Raw genomic sequence first — 6,059 nt, forward strand, 5'->3', positions numbered from 1 at the left:
CATGTGCACTGGAGGAGAATGTATAATCTGATGTTCTGGGTTGAAATGTTCTGTAAATGTCAATTATGTCCATTTGGTCTACTGTTTCATTTAAGGCCAATATTTCTCTATTGATTTTCTGTTTGGTTGATCTGTCTAGAGCTGTCAATGGAGTATGAAGGTCTCCAACTATGGTTGTGTTTTTATCTGTTTCTCCCTTTAGTTCTGTGAGTAGATGTTTTATATATTTCGGTGCTCCCTGGTTGGGTGCATATATATATTAAGAAGTGTTATGTTTTCTTGATGTAGAGTTTCCTTTATCATTATAAAGTGTCCATCTTTGTCTCTTGTTATCTTTGTTATCTTGAAATCTATTTTGTCAGATATAAGTATGGCTATACCTGCTTTTCTGTAGGTGTTATTTGCTTGGAGAATCATTTTCCACCCTTTTACTTTGAATCTACCTTTGTATTTGCAGCTTAGATGTGTCACTCGTAGGCAGCTTATGGTTGGGTTTCATTTTTTTATCCACTCTGCTACTCTGTGCCTCTTTACTGGTGAATTCAGACCATTTACTAGTACATTTAGGGTAATTATGGATGTATGAGGATTTCCTATGGCCATTTTATGTTTCATTTTCTGGTGTCTCCATTGGTTCTTTTCCTTTAGGTTTCTGTCTGGTTTTTTTTGTTGTTGTTGTTTGGTCGTATTCCGTACATCTTTCCTCTGTTTCCTCTTTTTTTAAGCTGTATGTCCTGGTTTGTGGATTTTTGTGTGTGGTTACCATTAGGTTTATAAAAATGAAGTTTCATATATACCGTAGTTTTTTCCCTTTTGAGTGCATCTCTGATCTCCATCTTCCTTTGCCAATTCAGACCTTTTCTCTTGCCCTTCTATGCTTTTGTTGTTACAAATTATCCCTGTTTATCTGTGTTGAGCAGAGACTTCTTTGTTAAGTTGTAGATGGTTAACCTGTTGAAATGGCAGGGGGAGAGGAAAAGATGTGCCCTTACCCTGCCATTCCTCGGATGCCACTCCTTCCTTTCTCAAGATTTTAAGCAAACACCAAATAACAATGTTAGTCCAGGTTCTCTGAGAAGCAGACATCAAGACAGGATTAAATGTGCAAGGGTTATAATATGGGAAATGAGTGTGAAAAAGAAACAGTGAGGATGCTAGAGAAGTCTGGAAGAGGCTGAGATAAAAGTTGGACTTCAGGTGAAGAGAGAGAGCACATGTTTCTCCATCCAGCCAGGGACACCATGCTCTAGAACAGTGGTTCTCAACCTGTGGGTTGCGACCCCTTTGGCCGTTGAACGACCCTTTCACAGGGGTCGCCTAAGACCATCCTGCATATCAGATATTTACATTACGATTCATAACAGTAGCAACATTACAGTTATGAAGTAGCAATGAAAATAATTTTATGGTTGAGTCACAACATGAGGAACTGTATTTAAAGGGCCAGAAGGTGGAGAACCACTGCTCTAGAAACAGGTTCTAAATCCCAGCTCCACCCCACTATTTAAAAGATGTGTGACTATGGGAAAAGAAACTTCATTTCTTTGGCAATTGAATGGGGATACTAATATGTTCTCCTGCTATACTTGTGCTAGTAAATGAAATAATGCATATAATTCTACTTTTCAGCATATACTAAGCTTTCAATAAATGTAGCTGCTCCAAACACAACTTGATTAGCTCACTTCCCTTCTAGATAAAAAGAAATTGGGTTTAAAACAATATTTCTCTTTTGAGATGCAGCATAGGATAGTGAAAGGTGCTATAAAGACATTGGAAAAGCTTGGGTTTGCAATCCTAGAGACCAGAGTTTGAATCATATTTTAGCCCCCAGCCCCCAAAACTTACTGACCCATTGCAAATTAATTAAAATACCTGAGACTTCCCAAATATGTAAAATAAGGGCAATAATATTTACTAGTATATGACATGGTTGTTTCAATAATTAAACGAGATAATAAATGTATTCAAAATGCCTACCTAATGCCGAGCACATAATAAGAACTCAGTAAATGTTAGTTTTCATAGATTCTTGTTCTCTATTATATAACTAGAGGGCCGGTGCACAAAATTCATGCACGGGGGGGGGAGGGGGGGCGTCGCTTGGGTCGTCCATCAGCCTGGCCTGTGCCCTCTCGCAATCCAGGACCCCTCGGGGAATGTCTGACTGCCGGTTTAGAGGTTAGAAAAAAACCTTGTGAGAGAAAAATACAAAACAAAACAGAGGCCACTCCAGCAAGGGTGGGTTCTGAGGAGCTAGGGTTAACTTTCTGTGTGAAGATTCGCCAGGCCAGGGAAGAGGGAAGGAAGGAGTGAGTGTGTGTGTGTGTGTGTGTGTGTGCGTGTGTGTGTGTGTGTGTGTGTGTATGAGAGAGAGAGAAAGAGAGAGGCACACCCCCAAAGACTCCAGACTCTTTTGTTCTAAAGCACAAAACTTTGCTTTCCCTACATTTATCACATGTCTAAACACAAACCATCGTGTACTTCAAGCAACATGTATTAGGGAAGGAGAACGCAGCCTTAAAGCAAAAGGTGGGGGTGTCAGAAGTGAGTAACTCCTCTCGCCCCCCCAGCTGAAGCTCCTCGGGGGCCTGCCTCTTGGCGAATCCACATTTATCTCTTGGGGTGTAGGAGGTTAGGGAGCACAGCATTATCCTGGGAGGGGAAGGTCAGGGGGATTGCACCCATGATACTGGCCCCAAGTTTCATTTCCTCACCCTTCTGGGTTGCTTTCCACCCACCACTGATCTAGTTAATGGGGTCAGAGGTCTGCAGCTGGATGCCTCCAGGTGGAGAGCATGCTGGGGGCTGGGTGGTCCAGTTCTGAGGCCCCTGCATTCACACCCCACCCCTGCCAGCTTCCCACCTGTGGGCAGCAGCTCAGGGTGTTCTGCCCCATCAAGTGCCAGACTCAATACAACTGGATGCGGGGAGAGATTTGGCGGCTCTGCAGCAGGCGGTTCCACAGCTAGCACCTTTGAATTGCATGCCACTGGGGGAAAAGAAAAGCCTCCTCAGAAAGAGGTTTTTCAAAAGCCTTCAGAGACTGGAAGGTTTGGCCGTCTGGGGCCTTCCTTCCCCCGGCTTCTGGCAGACGGCCCCGCCCCCAGCCTGCACCTGCCTTGGCCTGATGCCACCCACGTTCACCACCACCCACCCCCGGTTCCTGTTCCCCATTGGGCGATCAGCACCTGCTGGCTGTGGGAGGGACCAGGAGGTTGGCTGGCAGGCCCTGATCAGGCGATCATGGTGGTCAGTGTGCATCATAGCAACCGGTTGTTCTCTTCTGGTCGTTTGATCTTTCCGCCCTAACAGTTGCTTAGGCTTTTATATATATACACTTGAGGCCAGTGCATGAATTCCTGCACAGGTGGGGTCTGGCCCGTCTGCCCCAATCAGGGCTGATCAGGACAGGACTGCTGGGGGGAGGACGGCTGGCTGGCCCCGCCCCCTGGTTGAACTCCTGGTCGAACTCCCAGTTGAGGGAACAATTTGTATATTAGCCTTTTATTATAGAGGATACTTTCATGGCTGACGAGTTAAGTAGGGTCATCAATTCTTTTTTTTTAAAATATATTTTATTGATTTTTTACAGAGAGGAAGGGAGAGAGATAGAGAGTTAGGAACATCGATGAGAGAGAAACATTGATCAGCTGCCTCCTGCACATCTCCTACTGGGGATGTGCCCGCAACCCAGGTACATGCCCTTGACCGGAATTGAACTCGGGACCTTTCAGTCCGCAAGCCAACGCTCTATCCACTGAGCCAAACCGGTTTCGGCGGGTCATCAATTCTTAAAGCGAATAACTGTGAATGATTACCCTCAAGGTTTTCATCATCCTTTTAAAAAAGTCTTTAATATCTTTTCTTGTCATTCATCACTCATGTACTCAGGGGTCACACTTGTCATCGTCACCAGAGTCAATGTGCCCATTTTAGAGTCTTTGTTTCTCATCTTCTTAGATTTTGCTTCTAATCTGTTTAGGTGCTTGGTCACCAGAGATTCAAATATAATCCAATTGTGTATAAAATAAGAATAAATATATTACGAATGAAGGTCTGAAACACTTTCCCTGTGCAGAGCATTCAGTGTGAGTACCCAGACTTCTATGAAATACATTGTGCTTCCCAAAGGTCACATTCGCATGCCTCCTGACCTTGATTTTCCCCCATCAGATCTAAGCCTCAGGTTACAGCTGCTGGTAACTACACTCCTAAGCACATAGAAGATGCCAAAAAGAAAAAATAAAAGGTTGTTAATGGAATGAAATGGAAACAAGTTGAAATTTAATGACATTATGACCCTCTTCTCTGAGTATGATGCACAGTGCCATTGACTAAATGGTCTATAAGTGTCTATATTATTTTATTTCTATCAATCACTTCACATATGTGGTCACGTGTTGTTAGTAACTTTGACTTTCTATCTTTTCTACCAACAGAAGAATGAATGAATACTTTGCTAGCCTTGTCGTGTCTTCTAGGAGGACCCACTCCTGTGCCTGATCCCACAAGTATTGGCATGTGGGACTGCCTTTAGTCATGGCAAACATTCAATACTTCTCTGCTTATTTGACTTTAAAAAGATTTGTGAAGTGTATGTCTGGATATTCTCAGCATTTCCTTTTCCTTTTTTTTCCCAAGGAGCATTTAGTACTAAACAAAAACTGATCAGAGGTTTAGAATTATCATTGGCCCATTGTGTTTCCATGGTTACAGGTCTGCGTTGTTCGTCTTCCAAATTCAGCCTCAATGACTTAGGCAGCCTTTGTGACCATGCTTATTAAATCTTGATTACTATGATCCATCCATGTTGGCCTCTTACTTATATACTACAATTGCTTCTAAAGGAGGCAGTATTCCTGCATTGTGAACACAAACACCACTTGTTCAATACCTGTCATGATGAAGTTCACACTAAAATCACTGGCCCCTTTTCAAATTATTCTTCAGGAAAGTAACATTTTTTAAACCTTTAACAATGCTGTTCCTTTACAATTCTCTCCAGTGTACGATTAATCATCCACTTTTCTACCTTCCCATCTAGAGAAACCATTGTTTGTCTGTGTTGCTACCGGGATAATGAACAGATGAATGTAATATAGAAAACAATGAGGTTTTGTTACCAAATTAACAGAATATTACAACATTAATTAATAGAAAAATATTTTGAAAATAAAATGGTAATTCAACTCTGTTGGTGTGCCTGCTGTCCTTTGTGAGTAAATTTTGGAAAATCTCAGATAAGAATAAAATAAAATAAAGACATTAAAGTAAATTATCCAAGGAAGTTAATTAAAAAATAGTGTCAGAATTGGGCACAGTTGCATGTAAAGATAGTAACAAAAATAACTCCTGGAGTAATATAGAAGTTTACATTTCTCCTAAAAGGGCTCCAAAAGCAGGAGTCTGTGAAGAGGTGGCAGCTCCATGGTCGTCAGGGACCAGGCCCCCCGCACCTTGCTGCCTTAGAACCTTCAGCGGCTGATCACTAGCCAGTATGGTTGCTAGAGCGCCAGCTCTTATATTTACGTTCTAGGCAACAAGGTGGAGAAAGGGGAGAACTCTTTGAAACTCTACACATCAAGTGTGTTTACATCCTTTTGGCCAGAACTTAGTTATATGCCATGTGTAGTTTGCAAAAGAGTGTAGGGACTGCAGTCTCTTAAATGGACTTCAAGGTGACCAGCTCAAAATCAAGATTCTGCTACAGAAGAAGGGGAAATGGATATTGAGAGCAAGTAGCAGTCTCTATCACAATTTCCAAAAAAAATATAAAATAAAGCACAAAGAATACAGTGAACAATGGGCACTACAGACAAAATCATATTAACCTATGTGCTGTAGCACAAAAAAAAAAAAGCCATAAAACAACTTCTGGTAAGGAAGGGGGGGGGGCATATACCTGAGTTTCAGGTTCGCTCCCGCCTCAGGTGGGGCGTATGTGGGAGGCAACCAGTCCATGTGTCTCTCTCACATTGATTTTTCCTCTCTCCCTCTCTCTCTCTTCCCCTCTCTCCCTCCCTTCCACTCTCTCTGAAAAGCAATGGGAAAAAATA

Source organism: Myotis lucifugus, unplaced genomic scaffold, assembly GCF_000147115.1.
Source record: "Myotis lucifugus unplaced genomic scaffold, Myoluc2.0 scaffold_73, whole genome shotgun sequence".
Taxonomy (NCBI): Eukaryota; Metazoa; Chordata; class Mammalia; order Chiroptera; family Vespertilionidae; genus Myotis; species Myotis lucifugus.